We start from the raw sequence: 20827 nt of genomic DNA, 5'->3' as shown, positions 1-20827 counted from the left end.
ACGTGACCACGGCTAGAGAGACACGCAAACTCCACATTTACAACAGATGCCAGGGTCGGGATCGAACCCCCGTCCTCCTGCATATCAGGTGAGGAAGATGACACCTTCACACACATATATATAGGACAGCAGAGCTTGGGAAAGGGAATCTGGTCACTGGCTTACCACCATTTGGCTCCTGCCTTTCTCGCGTGTTGCTCTCTCATTCCTCTCTCTCTGTCTTTGTCTCTCACCCTCTCCCCTCTCTCTCTCTCAATCTTCGACAGCGCGTGGAGCGCCACATTTCAAGTTGAGCTGCAGTATTATGATTAGTGGCAGTAGTTTGGGCTGCAGTGTGTGCGGCGATGTGAGTTGAGTTCACGGCCTATTATTTCCGCAATTCGCCCGTCCCCGCCGCTCTCTGCGCCCCCCCCCTCCTCGCCTGTGGTCCATGACTCGTCGCTCGCTTCGTGACCACAGTCCTTGGGCTGTGGTCAGGAACGCAAATTGGCAGCAGCTGAAGTGGCAAAAAAAATCAAATTCGTGGCGATGCCAATTTCTTTATACGGCCAATAAAATTGAATAACGCGCCGATCTCTCCACACGAGCGTGTTATCAGTCGTGTTTTTAAATTTACTTTTTTTCTTTCCCCCTTACCTTTACTTTACAACATAAAATAGCTCAAGTTTTGCCACCTCGGGCAATGCTGGTAACGACAATGTCATTTTTTATATATATATATCGCTGAGAAGCATCGCTGAGTACGAAGGCAATTATTTTTGTTAGGAGGATTCTGTGTTGTGGGAGTTGGGTGGGGGGGGGCGTGTAGGGAGGGATGCTGCCACGGTGGTGTAATGGTCAGCAGCACACAAGGCTGGCCGGACTTGCAATCTAGAAGCCATCGGTTCGACTCCATCCTCCCGGCACGGGCAATTGAAACAACAATGGTGCAAGGTTTCCGAAATTACACCTCCCCTCCCGCCGCCGTTTCCTCTACCCATGCAGCAGTATGAATGGAATACAGGGCAAGGCAGTCGATGGGGAGGTCGCGTGTGGTGTGATGTGGTAAAGTGTCGGGGTACTCCCAGCTCTCTCAAAGACGACATTCGGCTAACGCGTGGAAGGACAGGCCGATGTACCATCTCAGAGGTGGCTCTCGATGCCTCCTTCTCGTGGAAGCCCTTGCGCAAGCAGTGATGTGGCCACGCACTTGCAGGGCCGCGCCTCTGCCTTTCTGTACCCACGCATTAAAAGCCTCACCGAGTGTCGAGATTCTTTTTTTAAATCAAGATACATAGACTCTCACCCAGACTCTCACCCAAACTCTGACTCAGACTCAACTCACCCAGACTCTCACCCAGACTCTCACCCAGACTCTCACTCAGACTCACCTCACCCAGGCTCTCACCCAGACTCTCACCCAGACTCTCACCCAGACCCTCACTCAGACTCACCTCACCCAGGCTCTCACCCAGACTCTCACCCAGACTCTCACCCAGACTCTCACCCAGACTCTCACTCAGACTCACCTCACCCAGGCTCTCACCCAGACTCTCACCCAGACTCTCACCCAGACTCTCACTCAGACTCACCTCACCCAGGCTCTCACCCAGACTCTCACCCAGACTCTCACCCAGACCCTCACTCAGACTCACCTCACCCAGGCTCTCACCCAGACTCTCACCCAGACTCTCACCCAGACTCTCACCCAGACCCTCACTCAGACTCACCTCACCCAGGCTCTCACCCAGACTCTCACCCAGACTCTCACTCAGACTCACCTCACCCAGGCTCTCACCCAGACGCTCACCCAGACTCTCACCCAGACTCTCACTCAAACTCACCTCACCCAGGCTCTCACCCAGACTCTCACCCAGACTCTCACTCAGACTCACCTCACCCAGGCTCTCACCCAGACTCTCACCCAGACTTTCACCCAGACTCTCACTCAGACTCACCTCACCCAGACTCTCACCCAGACGCTCACCCAGACTCTCACCCAAACTCTCATCCAAACCCTAACCCTGATTATCCTCACCCAGACCCTCACCCAGACTCTCACTCAGACGCTCACTCACTGCCAAGTGACATCTACAGTGTATCGAGGTGACGGCACGAGATGGAGAGTGTCCGTGTCGGACACTCTCCGAGCGAGCGACGTGTCACCTCCCAACCCCCCACGTGTTGTAGAGAGCGGCCTGCGGGAGTAGGTGTCACAGAGCTACTACTGAGATGCCTGTTTTATGGAGATTACTCTGTTAAGAAAAAGTTGAGTCTGCGCATCTTATAATCCGGTAGGTGTGTGTGTGTATATGGCCAGAATTGACATGACTTGAGCCATTGCTGTTGGTCAAACTTCATTTTGTGCGAGACCCAGCTGGTAAATAATATTATAATAACTTTTATTTTTATAAAGCACTTTTTTTACATCGAAGCATCTTAAAGTGTGACTTTCCGGGCTCAATAATGAATGATATATATTTATTTTACATCGGGGCACAAGTTATGATTTTTGTTTTGGAGTTGGCAGGCGTGTAATTTTACGGAGCGTCTGATAAATCAACCAAATACGGGACATGCTTTGAAGTCTTTGTTTTGTTTGTTTACGATTTCTGTGCAGTGATCGGCGACCCACCTGAGCCGAGATCATTATCAACTCGCTACACTTGAGAATACTGCTTACATTTTCGGCCAGCGGAAAACCGCGGTGGTGGTGGTGGTGGCGACGAAATTTCGCGGTGATGCGATGACTCGAGACGTCGCCACTTGGGGAGACAAAGGCGGGTGGGGCCTCAATAGGCTGCCGCTCGCTCTCAGCACTTGCACCGTTTTAGTCTGTACGGGGTGGGGGAGGGGGGGGGATCTTCTTTGTCTTCGCGGATGGGATGATTTCGAAACAGGGATGAATTCTATTGCTCGGCTTTTCCCCGACGAAGCAGTTTCCCAAACAAAGCGTGACGCAGATGCAACGGGACATTTACGGCTGCCCGTGTAATGCGCGCAAGAGCAAAGGAGACAGTCACTGTTTAGTGTTTATCGACGGCGGAGCGGACGTACCCAACGCCTGCCACGCCGCGCGTCTCCGCCGATACATCACTATGAAGACTTCCGTAATAAAGACAAATGGGGCGCCGAGGTAGAGGAGGGGGGTGGGGTCTCCAGCACTATTTGCTGGCTCTATTGTGAGTAAAGATCTTCTGCTACGACTACTCCTCCTCCTCCTCCAGCAATAATCCCGGTTTCCGTCGGGCATGCGTTCCTCAAGAGGTGCGCCGACGGATATCGAAACGACGTAAAGCAAAGCGATGTACAGGGTAGTGGTGGGTGGTGTTGGTAGTGGTGGTGGTGTTGTTGTTGTTGGTGGTGGTGGTGGTGTTGTTGGTGGTGGTGGTGGTGGTGTTGTTGGTGGTGGTGGTGTTGTTGGTGTTGGTCGTGGTGGTGTTGTTGTTGTTGGTGGTGGTGTTGTTGGTGGTGGTGGTGTTGTTGGTGTTGGTCGTGGTGGTGTTGTTGTTGTTGTTGTTGGTGGTGGTGGTGTTGGTGGTGGTGGTGTTGTTGTTGTTGTTGGTGGTGATGGTGGTGGTGTTGTTGGTGGTGTTGTTGTTGGTGGTGGTGATGGTGGTGGTGTTGTTGGTGGTGGTGTTGTTGTTGTTGGTGGTGGTGATGGTGGTGGTGTTGTTGGTGGTGGTGGTGTTGTTGGTGGTGGTGGTGGTGATGGTGTTGTTGGTGTTGTTGGTGGTGGTGGTGGTGGTGTTGTTGTTGGTCGTGGTGGTGGTGGAAGCGAAGGCTGAGAGGCGACGGATAAGGAGAAAGGACGAACAGCGATGGCGTCAGCGACGTGAGTGTGCGCGTCGAAGCGACGCAAAATCGGGTCGCGGTGTTGATAGGGTGACGACGTATTATCGAAACGACGTTAAAGGGGGAAAACGTAAATCGGGGAGTTACCGCATTATGCTTGGAGAGCGGTTCCAGCGTCATGCCGATCGGTGGGGGAGTTGGCGGTGAAAGGTCGCACTCTCACCCCACAAATGATCAGCGATACCTCGCCGATCTCGTCAAGGAGTCATAAACCATCGTCACGCGAACTCCGTTCGTCATCCTCGCAGCAGCAGCAGCGGCTTTTATCTGACCGCCATCGAACACAGACGGCGGTCACCGCATCGCACGGCGCTTTCAGACGCGCTACTGCGTCCGTCTGGAACGCTCTTCCTTCCAATATTAGGAAGCCACTATGCACTTTGAAATCATACAGATTGAAAACGCATGTCTTTAGAACTGCGTTTTGTGTTTAGTTTGTTGTCCTTCCCTCCGCAACTCCGATCAGCACGGTTGGCTACGTACGGTGTGAAAGAAGTTCAACGCACGAGGCCGTCGTGACGCCCGGCCGGATTTGTCTCCCCAGTGGCGATGTTTACTCAGTAGCGCATCGGGTGCCCATTTAAGTCTGAGTCGACACAGGACCGCTTCAGATGTGCGTCGCTGGCTTGCGAGCCATATGCTGGGAATCGAAGCTCAGGTCGTCGGAGTCGGTCGCGTAGACTGCGTAGTGCACTAACCGCTCCGCTGTCGTGGGCCACACAATCACACAAGCGCACAGATAAGCCGCCAGATCTTGCCTCACCCCCCCTGCCTGCCCCGCCCAAAAGACAACGATAGCCTCAATAAACAATTTGGGCAAATGCTGTTAGCGAGTAGCACCTATGAAGTTTCAAAGTTGCATTGATTAGGTATAGCCCTGTGAGCCATTCGGCTCTTGAATCGGGTGCAACCGCAACAAAACAAAAACATGAACATGAACAAGAAAACATCTTAAAGTGACTATGTGCAAACAGAAAATCCAAGAAAAGACATCAAAATATTTCAGAAAAATCACCGTACACCAACACTGTGTGTAAAAATCCCAGTGGGATGCAAGTCAAACAACAACAACAACCCTAAGGCCAACACGGCACACGAGGGGGTGGGTGGCCATGACCACGCCCGGCCGCCTTTGTCTCCCTAGTGGCGATGTTTTACTATACACCACGCCAGGTACTCGTTTGATGCTGAGTCGACCTAGGGGAGGCCCAGGTCCACTTCAGATAATCGTCACTGGTGTTTGACCGTGAGCGGGAATCGAACCGGGTGCGTAGCGCAGCGTGCTGACCGCTGCACTACCGCTACCCACGCCTACCCCCCCCACTACCCCCCCACCCCACTACCCCCCACCACCCCCACCCCACTACCCCCCACCCCGACCCTCTACCCACCAAAGGGCATCTCACGTGGTCTATTAGCTCTCCAGTTAAGCGAGTGATCAATCGTGTTTGCGGTTGATGGAGGATGTTGCAACGCGGTCCAATTATAGAGGAATGCCAGACTGGGCATTTTATTCTATATCAGCTGCGTGCTTTCCTGGGGCAGGGGTGTGTGGGGGGTATGGGTGGGGGTGTAGGGGGACGGGGGGGTATGGGTGGGGGTGTAGGGGGATGGGGGGGTATGGGTGGGGGTGTAGGGGGACGTGGGGGGGGGGCTGTAGGGGAGGGGCTCTCTGTGGGGTTGTGGCAGGCAGGAGGGTTGTGGGTTCCGATTGTAACTGGCACATAGGGGTTGCCAACTCTGACTGAAGGTTTTATTATTGATCATTTGTTTTCTTAAAATATTCTCTACTATAACTATATCCCGGATTGCATTCAATAGTCACCTGGAGATCGATGCCAATTCCCGGCCAATCCGGGAGGGTTGGCAACCCTGCCCGCACGTGAGCGGAGGAAGGGCGGTCACGTAAAAATTTAACCCGTAAAAACAAAGTTTTTCACTATAAATCCTTTATATGCGTGGCATCGGTTTTATTTTATTATTCATTTCTGTTTTTCTTGAGTAAGAGTTTCATTTTTATCACATTGGTATTTTACATTGAATATAAGGAAAGTCGTATATAAGGATTATAAGTTTTTCAGTTTTTATATGATTGTTTATATTGTACATTTTTGTTGTTTTCTTAAATAATTTTCTGTGTTCAGGAAAAATATATGATTCTTCTTCCTAGCGTTGTTCCCGCTGTGGCGCAGGGTCCGCTTTTCGGCATTGTCTTCTCCATTTGGCTCGGTCCAGGGCATCTTCGGGGGATGTGTTGACCGTCTTTATGTCTTCCTTTATTCGATCCATCCATCGCTTCTTCGGACGTCCGCGTGGACGGCGGCCCTCTGGCTCAATACGCACGGCAGTCTTGGCCACTGATGACTCTTCACTTCGCATCACATGGCCGTACCACCGAAGCCTTGCCTCAAGCATCTTGTCCGCAATGGGGGCCACACCAAGTCGCTTCCGAACGTCTTCGTTCCTGACACGATCCCATCGAGTGAGCCCGAGGCTCCATCTGAGCATCCTCATCTCCATGGTGTGAAATTTTTTTTTTCCTAAAAAGTGGAAAATTTTGGAAGAAAAATTTCACGAAAATAAATTGTCATGCACAACGAGTCTGTGTGCAAAATGTCAGCTCGATTGGATCACGGGAAGTGGGTTCAAAAACGACCGAAAGATTTGCACGGTCGTAAGCGCGCAAGCAAGTGAACTTAATATAAAGGATTTAAAAAGTGGCGTCGAATCGCACGATAATTGGTCGAATTCAAAATTAAAACCGCTCCGTATGAATCACTCTGAATCTGCTCTCCCGCTCTCTGTGCGTGTGTGTGGTGTGTGTATCCAGGCCGTGCCGCGTGTCCTTCGGCGTGATGTCCGACGTTCCGTGGCGCGTGCTGGCAGCTTCTTCGGGAACTTGTTCAGGAACAACTTCTACAGGGAATAAACTTAATCCGAGATTTGAAGCTTTCGTGACTGCAAGGATTCATATTCTTAGGTTTTTTCGGTAAAGTCACGTAGGTAAAACATTAAAATTAATAAAAGTAAAATTAAATAAAAATCACGACGTTTCGGAGGCAACACAAGCTTCCGTCTTCAGGTGGAACCGTCACAGCCACGTCGTGATTTTATTTTATTTTACTTTTATTAATTTTAATGTTTTACCTACGTGACTTTACCGAAAAAACCTAAGAATAATAAACTTCATCAACAACTGGTGCGTGGAGCGAAACGTCAGACGTCGTGCCCGAGCACACGTCGGAGATCCACGCGGCACACGCGCGTAGCAACCTACAGCAGTCGTCGTTCCGCCTTGAGAAGAAGTCGTCCGTTGATACCCCAATGGAGAGGCTCGTCCACCTACCCCCCCCCCCACCCGCCGCCATAGGAACGTGGAATTGCCACCACTGGTGCAGGGCCGTAAACAGGAGAGGTGAGCACCAATCAGTGCAGAAATTCGCTCCGCATTTAACAACATCCGCGCATCACACGGCAGATGATGATGTCTCTCAACCCGATGAGGCTTAAGAGTCGCCCACAATTTCGATTTAAAGCTTTCGTGACTGCAGGGATTCATCTTCTTGGTTCTTTCGGTAAAGTCACGTAGAATGGAAATAATAAAATAATAAAGAAGACAGAGTCTGACTCTGTTCTCCACCTGAGGGCGGCTGCTTGCGTTGTGGCCGAAACGTCGTGAGAATTATTTTATTATGCTTTATTTTTTTTATTTTATTATTTCCATTCTACGTGACTTTACCGAAAGAACCAAGAAGAAGTCGCCCACAAGTGTGACCTGCGGTTACCAGCAACTCCACTACGAGGCTATGGGTGTCTATGCGAGTCTATTGGTCTCTGTGTGGGGTATGTTGGTGTCGATGTGAGTCTATAGGTCTTTGTGTGGAGTCTATTGGTGTCTATGTGAGTCTATTGGTCTCTGTGTGGGGTCTATTGATGTCTGTGTGAGACTATAGGTCTATGTGTGGAGTCTATTGGTGTATATGTGAGTCTATAGGTCTCTGTCTCTGTGTGGAGTCTATTGGTGTCTATGTGAGTCTATTGATCTCTGTGTGGGGTCTATTGATGTCTGTGTGAGACTATAGGTCTATGTGTGGAGTCTATTGGTGTCTATGTGAGTCTATTGGTCTGTGTGAATCTATGGGTGTCTATGTGATTCTTGTGGTCTATGTGAGTCTATGGGTGTCTATGTGAGTCTATTGGCTTCTATCTGGTTCAATATGTCTAGGTGAATATATTGGTCTCTGTGAGAGTTCATAGGTCTCTATGTGCGTCTATGGGTCTCTATCTAAGATAAGGGGTTGGCTAAGTGGGTATCTTTTTACGTGCACCGTTCATGGGATGTCGCATGCCTCCTGGGCTCCCACTCCCTTCCGCACCGCCTCTCCTCCCTTCATCACCCGCCCTCACTCTCATCCCCGACTCCTCACCCCGTCCCCAGGCCCCGACCTTATCTCACAAAGCGTTCGAGTAATTAAAACTGCCCACATGGCCAGGAGACAGAAGAAACAAAATCGTTCAACCGCTCAGCAAACGACAGCAGAGTTAAGTAGCCGGCTCTCTATTACAGGTTACTGATAGACAGCCAGTTTTGTTTTACCAGGTTTAGCTTCTTTTTTCACACTTTTGTTATGTTATGTAGGCTAGGCGTAGTCACAAACCGAACCTCTCCATAATAAAGGCTCAGTCATTTGTTGTGTAGTCTATTACCAACTACATGGCAGAGGCTCGGTCTCATTTGCAGCATTTTGTTATGTAGGCTATAGGCGTAGTCACAAACCGCACCTCTCCATAATAAAGGCTCAGTCATTTGTTATGCAGTCTATTCATAGTCTCAAGCCGCACCTTACCATAATAATTAAAAGTGTGCCGTTCCTGCCCCCCCCCCCTCAACCATTATATATACGGAGTGGTATCTCTTGTAATCTCTCATTTACTTGATACAGCTGTCGGGCTGTGACGGTTCCACCTGAAGACGGAAGCTTGTGTTGCCTCCGAAACGTCGTGATTTTTATCTTATTTTTATTTTATTTTACCTTTATAAATTTTAATTTTTTTACCTACGTGACTTTACCGAAAAAAACTAAGAATATGAATCCTTGCAGTCACGAAAGCTTCAAATCTAGAATCTCTTAATGGGGTTCATGCTTAGGGTAGGGCCTTTGCGGCGGCCTCCATCCAGCAGTGGGTAGATCGTGGTTGACGATCATTCATGTTGAACTCTGCACCGCTCCCTCCACCAATGCGGTACCACGCTTCGCACAAATGCACCTGCCAATTCAGAGGCAGCAGGTTCGATTTCATCTCGCGGTGCGGCCGGTGAAACAATGATCAACGTTTCTTCAGCCCCCCTCCCTTCCCGCATCTCCCCTCCACCCCTTCCCCTTCATCCCCACCTTCTCCCCCATCCTGTCCATCCAGCAGCATACAATGTGTTACACCACAGGGGCGCCGCCGCCGTGGTGGTGGTGAGTTGTTATCTTGCTCATCTGAAATGCAAGAGGTGGTGGGTTTGATCCCGACCCTGACGCCTGCTGTATATTTCGAGTTTGCGTGTTTCTCTTTCTTCTCCTCGTCGTCACGTGGATTTTTTTTTTGCTTCGGGTTCCTCCGGGTTTTACCCTCCACATTTAGAAACGTGCGTTTCGAGTATTTGGCTGATGTAAATTTCCGCGTGAATAGCCACTTCGGTGAGCCATCATTTGTGACCAGATTGCTTCTGAAAAAGAACGATATAGCTCAGTGGGCCTTACCTGTTAAAATAAAAGTAGTAGTTTGGTCGCAGTTAAATTTCGATTCAAAGCTTTCGTGACTGCAGGGATTCGTATTCATGGTTCTCTCGATAAAGTCACGTAGAAGGGAAATAATAAAAATAAAATAATAAAAATCTCACGGCCTTTCGATTACAACACAAGCAATCATCATCAGGTGTAAAAACCACAGAAATATTGTCTTGCCGTGGTTTTCACACCTGATGACGATTGCTTGTGTTGCAATCGAAATGTCGTGAGAATTTAATTTAATTTTTTATGATTTCCCTTCTACGTGACTTTACCGAAATAACAATGAATATATAGTTTAGTAGCATTCTAGATTTGAAGTTTTCGTGACTGCAAGGATTCATATTCTTAGGTTTTTTCGGTAAAGTCACGTAGGTAAAAATTTTAAATTAATAAAAGTAAAATAAAAATAAAATAGTGATTTTTATTTTACTTTTATTATTTTACATTTTTTACCTACGTGACTTTACCGAAAAGAAACCTAAGAATATATAGTTTAGTAGCAGTTACGATTCTCGTTTCGATTCCAGATTTGAGTTGCCCGAGAAGACAAAGGCGGCCGTGAGTAATTATAACCACCCCACGCCATCCGTGTGCAGTGGCTTGCGATCAGCACTTGTCACTGTGCAGAGTTGAGTGTATGCACGGGCAGTTCACGAATTATTTGGGGAGGGAGTGATTCCGCAGTGGTTAGCGCGCTGCGTGAAGAACCCAGCCACCTCGGTTCGATTACCGACCACGGCTGACATCAATATTCCATTTGACTTCATTCTAAATGACTTTACAAAAAAAGGTGTATCTGTGAGAGCCTTTTGCCAGTATTAACACTTTTTTTTAAAGGATTTACCCTGTCTGGCTTAATACAGGAGGTGCTAAAATGTAACACCAAATAGACACCCATTATTAAGGCATCAAGTCCGCATTAACCACACGTAATTTGTGCTAAGACATGCAAACAAATATACTTTAACGCCGCACGCAATTTTGTTTGAAACAAAAATATACGGACGAGATTTTTATGTCTTGCCATAAAACTACCACGTGGCCTAAACCCAACAGAAACCATGGATCAATGTGACAAGGCGACCCTAATTAGCCGCTGGGTTTACATTTTTTCCTTACCTTGAAACGGTTATAATTGCTTTTTTATATTTATATATGTTATTAATATTAAGAGATGCACATTGAAATATAAAAAGGGAAAATGAGGTGGGGCTTTGCGCCCATCCTATTAGACGATTTTTTTTATTTAAAAATAAATTCTACCCTAACCCCTGCCGTGACGATAATCGTAGCCTTAGTTTCATGGCCCTGTTCAACTATTTAAAAACAACCCCCCCCCCCCCCCCCCCAGTGCAACAAAACAAACCATAAAAAAACAACCACCCGCTTACACAAACTCATCGCGAAACTCATTCCCACAGGCCATGTTATCTCTTCCTTCCCTCTGGCTGGTCACCTCTGTTCCACATCCTCGGCTCCCCGCCCTCCCCAACCGGTCCCCGAGTGAGAGACGGTCGTTATCCGCAGCGATCTCAGCGTCATAACGCGCTCATCAAGGTGAGCCACCACCAGGTGAGCCTTGACTCGCGGCGAGGACAGCCCCAGCCATCTCACCTCATTGCCTCCTCCACCTCTTCCACCTCCTCCGCCTCCACCTCCTCCACCTCTCCCGTCGGTGCCGTCTTCTGGTGGTGAACCCCAGGTGAGTTTGACACCGTCTGTCCCGAGCCTCAGATGGAGACTCTAATCTCTGGAAAGTCCATCGTCGTGACTCTGGTAATTAATAAATTAATGATTTTTTTTTTCTTCTGAGCCCATGTCTTCCCTCCCCACCCTCAGTTTGAGTTGAGGAGGTGGTGGGGGCTGCGTGGGGTGCGGATACGGACAATTTAACTGCGACGATAAACAGCGAAATAATGACCGGTGTCTAATTAGGCAGACGCACACGCGAAAGTCGGGGTGCAATTAAATGAAATTGCACATTTCTGCACCTCGCTTAACGTGTTCCCCCTCCACTACCCACACCCCCCCCCCCCCCCGTCTGCGGCATCATCATCATCATCACCACGACGGTCTGCTTCGGATTGTGAGACTAGCGGCACCCCGCCCGCATTCCTATTCCGTTTTTTTGAAGAAGGTCCGTTTCCCGAAACGTCGCCTCGTTTTAATGATGCTTCCTTTCTCGGCGCTCGTTGTTGCTGTTGGCGAGTGTTGCTTTAGTAATGTTGTTGATGTTGTTGTTGACTATGCTTGTGCACCGCTCATAATACAGCGGTAGCAGCTGCACACATTTCGAATCGAATCCATCCCCCCCCCCTCCACACCCACGCGTTAACACCCCAGTGGGCATTTTCCTCGTAGGAACGTGTTTGGGTGATTTTTTTGTATTTCTCTTGTACTTTGCACTCCTATCGTGTTTGTTTTCTTGCACTGTTTGCTGGTGTAACGTTTATACGGGACCCGGCTTAACAGTTGTGAAAAAGAGCTTTAGAGCTCATCAGATTTCTTCAGAATAATTACAGATTTTGATTTTGATTTTAATACAAACATTTGGGGAGGTGGGGGGTGAGTCTTATAATCCGATAGATGCGCGCTCGCGTTTGTGTGTGCGCGCGCGTGTGTGTGCCAGTGTGCCTGTGTGTGTGTGCCAGTGTGTGTGTGGCTGTGTGTGTGTGGCTGTGTGTGTATGTGTGTGCCTGTGTGTGTGCGTGTGCCTGTGGAGCGCCGGGTGGCTAAAGCACAGCAAGTTGGCACAGTAGGGTGCACAGGAGGTGCATCAGCCAGTCATCTCGGTCAGTCGACCCACGGCACCTGCTGGGTCTGCCCCGTGACCTCCTGCCAGCGGGCGTTCGACACTTCACGTGGCCTCAAGGTGCACATAGCCTGGCACAAGCGTCGTGGTGACGTCACCGCCACTTAGTGGCGAATGGCGGTTGTTGTTGTGTGTGTGTGTGCCTGTGTGTGTGGGAAGCGGTAGTGTAGCGGTTAGCGCCGGTGTTGGCGCTCACAGCCAAAAGCAGTGACGATTATTTAAACCGGTTCTGGGCCCCCCCTAGGTCGACTCAGCCTCAAATTAGTACCTGGTGCGGTGTGTAAGCATCGCCACTGGGGAGACAAAGGCGGCCGGGCGTGGTTCTGGCCACCCAACCCCCTTGTGTGCCGTACCGGCCTTTACAGTTGCTGGCTAACAGCACTTGCCCCTACAGTCTGTCAAGGCTACACGGGGGGTCTTTGTCATTATATTCGTACGTGAATACATTTGTATAATAACTTAATAATCCAGATACTGCGGTTTTGTGACTGCTGTTGATTAAGCGCATTCCGTATTCACCGATTGTGTTCATGACGACCGTCCTTCATGACCACGTGTTGCGCTTGTCATAGACTACCTCTATATACCACTTCTAAAGACTACTTCTCTAGATGATGATAATAATAATATCCATAATAGAGTAGGTTTTTTTTCGGGTTCGATCGCGTACATATGAATGTGTCGTTAAACCCGCCACCACCCGACACAGCCAATTCGCGTGAGGGTTCGTCACGTGAACAAGACGTGCCACTCCGTTGCTACTTCAGCAGCAGCACCGGTTGTGCGTTGGAGGGCCAACGCACAACATTCACATTTTCGCTATATAACCCGCAAACTACTAAACAACCTCTATTAGGCATAGTTTTGATCCTGAAAACCTGCGTGTTAAAGTGATAATGATTGCACTGTAACGAAAACATTTTTTTGTTCCTGGGTAGTAAGTGTTATTTCCTAATTGCTTATGCCTCAAAAGTGCAGAAAATGGCTATTTATTCCCCTTTGTGACCAGGACGGTGATATTTTTAAATGTACCTATTTTCATAAAAGCAAAGTGTGTGGGGTATAATAGCCATATTCTGTACTTTTGAGGCATAAGCAATTAAAAATTAGCACTTACTACCCAGGAACAAAAATCGTGTTAACATAGTGTTCATATTTACACATTTAAAGTGCGTTTCACGCAGAGGTCGCAATAACGTTGCACAGAGCTAAAATCATTTAAGCAAATAACTTAAACGCAATTCTAAAACCTAATATAAGCACGCAGTCTCGTGATTTAACCACGAATACACACACACACATCCCCCACCATCTCCCCCGACCAGGCACCCAAGTAAGTGAGAAAGTGTAACAAGGAGGAACGGGCCTTTAAGAAGGAAAAAAAAACATACCTTAAGGCGGAGATTTAAGCCGAGGGTTTAAGGAGATCGAACATCGGACGGGAGTGAATTCCACAACTTGTGGGGGGGGGGGGGGGGGGGGTGAGGAGGGGGGCACACGGGAAAAAGTCCCCGGGAGTCACCCATTGAACGGGCGGTGCGACCTCGGCACATCACAGTAGTCGCCCATGCTGAGACGAGCGACCGAAGACAGCTCGCGTTGGGGACATGTGGCTGGAGGAGGTCTCCTCTGCTTGTGTTGTGGTCATTGCAAACATGATGCCTTGTATAAAGGAGTCAGTTTTTGTACCAGTTGAAAGGGTAAAAACCTATTACTATATTTTGCCACTGGTAAAGGAGATGTCTCATAGTGTAAATGCTTATCCCCGAACTCTCAATACCAGAGGTGGGACAAAGTCATTGTCATGCAAGTCCAAGTCGAGTCTGAAGTCATCAAATTCATGACTCGAGTCTGACTCGAGTCCAAGTCACATGACTCGAGTCCACACCTCAGAGGTGGGACAAAGTCATTGTCATGCAAGTCCAAGTCGAGTCTGAAGTCATCAAATTCATGACTCGAGTCTGACTCGAGTCCAAGTCACATGACTCGAGTCCACACCTCTGCTCAATACTCTGATCGTGCGCTGCTTTTGAGTTGTACGCCTTTTGGCGTCATCTGGTCCAACACCAATGGAGACTAGGCTCTAAGAAAAGTTGTCTCGGGTGTGGACCAATCAACTTCAAGGACAGTGCATATCATTATCAGAGTTGTTTCTTTGCATTTTTGACTGCTTGTGTTGTGGTTATTGCAAACATGATCCCTTGTATAAAGGTGTCAGTTTTTGTACCAGTTGAAAGGGTAAAACCCTATTACTATATTTTGACACTGGTTCCAGAGGTCTGTTCGTAAGTCGATTTGTTCGTAAGTCCCAACTTGACTCCTGTCGATTCCAAACACGGTGCACGGAATGTACACAAGACACGAGGAATGGTTTTAAAAGTTGTATAATCTCCTGTAGATGTAGATGCCACTGGTTCTTCACGTTCTGCAGATGTAGATGCCACTGGTTCTTCACGTTCTGCATATGTAGATGCCACTGGTTCTTCACATTCTGCAGATATAGATGCCACTGGTTTTTCACGTTCTGCAGATGTAGATGCCACTGGTTCTTCACGTTCTGCAGATGTAGATGCCACTGGTTCTTCATGTTCTGCAGATGTAGATGCCACTGGTTCTTCGCGTTCTGCAGATATAGATGACACTGGTTCTTCACGTTCTGCAGATATAGATGCCACTGGTTCTTCATGTTTTGCAGATAGAGATGCCACTGGTTCTTCACGTTCTGCAGATGTAGATACCGCTGGTTCTTCACGTTCTGCAGATATAGATTCCACTGGTTCTTCACGTTCTGCAGATGTAGATGCCACTGGTTCTTCACGTTCTGCAGATATAGATGCCACTGGTTCTTCACGTTCTACAGATGTAGATGCCATCACCGCCATCTATTGCGCAGCGGTTGAACTTACGAATCTCGGTCCGAACAGGCAACTGGACATACGGACAGGTTTTACTCTTTGGTTCTTACGGTAAAATCACGTAGAAATATTTGTATTTTATTTCTACGTGCCTTTAGCGAAAGAACCAAAGAGTAATTCCTGCCGTCACGAAAGCGTCAAATAAAGTTTTTCACGGACAGGTTTGTTCGTATTTCTGAAAGTTCGTAAGTAGAATGTTCGTAAGTAGCGGGGTGCATGCACTGCCAATGTCTACCCCCCCCCCCACCCCCTGCCTTCAACCAAACTTGCACTGACCGTCTCGATTTAGAGCTTTCGTGACTGCAGGGATTCATCTTCATGGTTCTTTCGGTAAAATCACGTAGAAGGGAAGTAATAAAATAATAATTTTAGTATGTTTTATTATTATTATTTTATTACTTCCCTTCTACGTGACTTTACCGAAAGAACCAAGAAGATTGCACTGACCGGTCTTGACTGCTCGCCACGTGGCCCCATCCTGGCGTGGCCGTGACGCGTCCTGCCCAAGTCCCGCACTCGCGTCGTCCCTAACAGCTAAGAGTCGCAGGGCTTCTCAGCCAAAGGGGGGGAGGGCGGGTTACACGTCAATGTCCCAGGGAGCACGCGAGTCATGTCATTTATAAATGTGTGAAATTGTATCATGCGTGAGAGCCAACTCGTGAATAGTCGTGCATGCCCAACCTGCCAAAGTAAAATGACTGCGTTACAATCTGAATCCATACGGTAACCTATGAAGGATACACAAGACAATCTTGATTTGAAGCTTCCGTGACTTCAGGAATCCATACCCTTTGGTTCTTTGGGTAAAGTCACGTGGGTAGAAAAATAATAGATCACGATGTTTAGATCGCAACACAAGCAATCGTCATCAGGTGGGACAACCACAGCAACAAAAACACTGCTGATGATTTCTTGTGTTGCGATCGAAACGTCGTGATCTATTATTTCTCTACCCTACGTGACTTTACGGAAAAACCACAGAGTATGGAAACGCAAGACCATTCAGAACTCATCTTCTTGGTTCTTTCGGTGAAGTCACGTAGAAGGGAAATAATAAAACAATAAAAATTTAACATAATAAAATTATTATCACGACGCTTCGGAGGCAACACAAGTCTCCGTCATCAGGTATCACTTGATACGGTAAATTTAGCTGTGACGGTCCCACCTGATGACGGAGACTTGTGTTGCCTCCGACCGAAACGTCGTGATGTATTATTTTATTTCTATTATTATTTCTATTATTTTTATTATTTATTTTCTACCTACGTGACTTTACCGAAAAAACCTAAGAGTATTATAAGGAACATTAATTATCACCAGCCTTGTATGCGTACGAATTGTCACGATTCTGAGTCACAATTTCATCCTACAATGTTTATTCTGCGGTTTTGTTCAGTAATGTTCCATCGCGTAAGGGTAACTGTAGCTGTCATCCTAAAGAGCGAATGACCGATGATCTAAATTTCGATTTAAAGCTTTCGTGACTGCAGGGATTCGTCTTCTTGGTTCTTTCATTCAAAACTCGTCGACCATCAAACATTGTTGGTTTTCCAAGAGCAAACGACAGCGAGCGCGGACAAGTTGCGTCACGTGTGCGCCGCGTGCGTTGTGTTACTCTCTCGCAGTCTCACTCGCTGCTCACGCCACCTCCACCAAGAGCGGAGAATCAAAGACGACCCACAGTTCTAGATCTGAAGCTTTCGTGACTGCAATGATTCATATTCTTAGGTTTTTTCGGTAAAGTCACCACGTACGTAAAAACATTAAAAAGTAAAATAAAATAAAAATCACGACGTTTCGGAGGCAACACAAGCTTCAGCTGTCGTGGCTGTGACGGTACCACCTGAAGACGGAAGCTTGTGTTGCCTCCGAAACGTCGTGATTTTTTATTTTATTTTACTTTTTAATGTTTTTACCTACGTCACTTTACCGAAAAAAACTAAGAATACGATCCACAGTGCCACTGCGGCCACCCGCAGCCTGGGCCCACGCCCCACAAGCGCTGTCGCGCGCCCACGCGGTTGACAAAGGAACCCCACAGAGCGCTGGGGGAGAATTTTTATCACCTCATATTCTTAGGTTTTTTTCGGAAAAGTCACGTAGGTAAAATAAATTTAATTAATAAAAGTAAAATAAAAAATTAAATAAAAAGCACGACGTTTCGGAGGTAAGGTAAGGACGATCCATATTCTTAGGTTTTTTCGGTAAAGTCACGTAGGTAAAAACATTTAAAAGTAAAATAAAATAAATAAATTATACTTTTACTTTACTTTCATTACATTTTTAAAAAATAAAAGTAAAATAAAAATAAAATAAATGCATTTTATTTTTATTTTACTTTCATTTAAATTTTTTACCTACGTGACTTTACCGAAAAAACCTAAGAATATGAATCCTTGCAGTCACGAAAGCTTCAAATCTAGAATTGTATCACCTCCACACTCGGAACCAGCAGCGTCACCAGCGCAAGGGGCACGAGGCGCCTTACCCTCTCCACTCCCCTGGTGGGCAAAGCTACGAGTTGGGGGTACCCTCGACAACCACCATGAGATTTGTTTTCAACAACAGTGGTTTACAGCAACAGTACTTCCATTTACATTCCACTGTTGAGTCTCATTTAATTCGAGCGGTAACGTAATGTTGCAAAGAGGTAACTGCGGAGCCGTAGCGGCTGAATTTTACAAAAACGGAGCGCCCCCTACAGCGTTAAATGTCCGAGACCGTGATCGTAACGACGATGCGATTAGGCCAGGGGTGAGAAACGTCCAGCCCGCGGGCCGTGTAAGGCACGCGACATTATTTGGATCTGGCCCTGCCAAGGCAACCGCAGGCGGGACTCGAAATTCAATCAATCTAGGAGCAAACCTGGAAAAGCAGTTGCGAGTAGCAGCAACATCATCAATACCAGCTAACATCACACGCCTCGCCAAAGAGAAACAGTTTCAGCCATCACAGTAGAGGGTGAGTTAATTAAACGTTTGACCAAATATAACAGGCTAATTTTTAAGTTGATAATTTTGTATGGCCCGCGAATTATGCTACAAATATCCAAATGGCCCTTGGCCGAAGAAAGGTTCCCCACCCCTGGATTAGGCAAGAAGAGCCAACGATATATAATAATAATGATAACAATAGTCGAGATGCGACCGTGCTGAGCTGATAACGCGGTCACTACGCCACCGCTCGGAAACATATCGCACGGAGAGGATCCTTTGCCTGTGACATCCAGCAGTACACCCAGCATTGCTCTCAAGCGAGCCCGACTGCTGCTGCTGCTGAGACACTGCGTGTCGAAACCGGCTCAAGAGGTTGCTTGTGCTGGATCAACGCTGCTGTGAATCGCAGCGCTCCCAGGAGGCCGCGTGGCCGCTGGCTTTGCGTGAGAAACACTCTCATGGTGCCAACAGTCCGCAGGTTTTATTATTGGTGCTCAAAATAAATTCCTCCCCATCCCCTCCCGTCCGCCCCCTCCCCCCCCCAACTCCACCCCATGGCACCACACCCCACAATTAAGTTCATTAGCAGCGAATCGCGGATTCGCTGCGAGCTCATTCCACTCTCACGTCGACAGGAGAGGCGTCTTCACCGTCACTTTCTCGCTTTAAGGTTCTCCCTCTGCCGTGCCGAGCATTCCATGAGCAGCACATTGCACAGACGTCTTCCCCCCGTAGGTCACTCACCCTCCTGTGTAGGTGGGAGGCGTGCGTCAGAGGGACATTGAGGGTTTATCTCACAGGTTACAAGGTCCCATTAAAGTACCACATCGCTCCTGCTGCTTCTACTGCTGCTGCTACTCCGAGTCTAGCGCCCGGCCGCCTTTGTCTCTCCCGTGTGACGATGTTCACAAAGGCAAAGATCCCCCATATATCCTGTCGGGGCAAGTGCTGTTAGCGAGCGCCTATGAAGGCCGGCAAAGGCACACGAGGGGGTGGGTGGTCAACACCACGCCCGGCCGCCTTTGTCTCCCTAGTGGCGATGTTTATACACCGCACTAAGTACTCATTTGAGGTTTAGTCGACTTAGGGGAGGCCCAGGACCGGTTCAGATAATCGCCACTGGTGTTGGCCATGGGCGGGAATCGAATTCGGGCCGCCCGGTTTGTAGCGCAGCGTAGCGCTAACCGCTACACCACCGCTCCCCCATTTAACACACACGAGCACGATACCCACAAGGTACTGGATAATCATTTAAGGCTGAGTCAACCTAGGCGGGGACCACTACCGCTGCCCTCGCTGCTCTTATTCCCAAGCTAAGCACTCGCATGCACGAGCTGCAGAATCCTCAGTGGACCGAGTAATTCGCCCCCCCCCCCCCCCCCCGCTGAGTGTAACGCTAAAGCCGAGAGAAAGGTTCCGGTTAAAAACTCGACTCGTATCTAAAATCCCAAAAATACATAACGGGATGAAGACAGAAATAGTCACCAGACATCCCTCTGGGCGGTGGCGGTGGTGGTGGATTTGCTGCACGTGGCCTGCACAGCCCAGCACTGTGGAGGCAGCAGCGATAGTTGGTGGATCACGGCACGTAAATGTCGCCAAAAGCTCCCTTACACGTGGGGTGTCGAAGGAGGAGGGGGAGGCGGTGGTTCCCTGACTGTGGCAGGAGAGAGCGGTGAGCAGCAAACATTGCGGACTCCACACCTCGTTCCGCCTGCATGGCACGGAGTCGTCCTCTTTCTCTCTCTCTCTGAGTCGTCCTCTCTCTCTCTCTGACGCGTCATCTCTCTCTCTCTCTGGGTCATCCTCTATCTCTCTGGGTCATCCTCTATCTCTCTCTGAGTCGTCCTCTCTCTCGAGTCGTTCTCTCTCTCTGAGTCGTCCTCTCTCTCTCTCTCTGAGTCGTCCTCTTTCTCTCCTGCGTCAGCAGTTCTCCTGCTGTGTTCGCCTCACCTGATGACGGTTGCCTGTGTTGCGATCGAAACGTCGTGATCTATTACATTTTCCATCTACGTGACTTTACCGAAAGAGCCAAAGGGCATGGATTCCTGCAGTCACGAAAGCTTCAAATCAAGATCTTAGCCATCATTTAGACGCGGATCCCATGCCAGTTGCGATGCTTCTTTTGGGCGCTGCAATTCTAGTCGTCTCGGGCAGGGGCTGCAACCGCCGGTCCCGTCTCGCAACACCCGCAGGAACCGATTTAATCTGAAACCTGGATTCAAGTCCTCAGCCCTCGGAGGCACCGAGAGCTCGGTGCTTTGACCTCTGAGCCACCCGGCTCATGCCCGGCGGCGATGCAATCGCGAGTTTCGTCTTCAAAATGAGAAACTCGGCTAAGTGATGGAGACCCTCACCCCTACCGCCCCCAAGTGACCATTGGAGTCACCTGGACTGGATTTTGTCGGTCGTGTTGGTCGCGATAATGATGATGATGTTAATAATGATAGTGGTGGTGGTGGTCCAAATTTAGCCCAGGCCCTCTTTTTTTGATGGAGACGTAAAGGTGGGTACGGGTAATCACCGTGCGTTCTTGTAATTAAAGGT

The sequence above is a fragment of the Lethenteron reissneri genome, chromosome 28 (assembly GCF_015708825.2).
Source record: "Lethenteron reissneri isolate LAM-NWPU_2019-01 chromosome 28, ASM1570882v1, whole genome shotgun sequence".
Lineage (NCBI taxonomy): Eukaryota > Metazoa > Chordata > Hyperoartia > Petromyzontiformes > Petromyzontidae > Lethenteron > Lethenteron reissneri.
The sequence above is the reverse complement of the archived record's forward strand: the minus strand, read 5'-3'. Positions refer to the sequence as shown.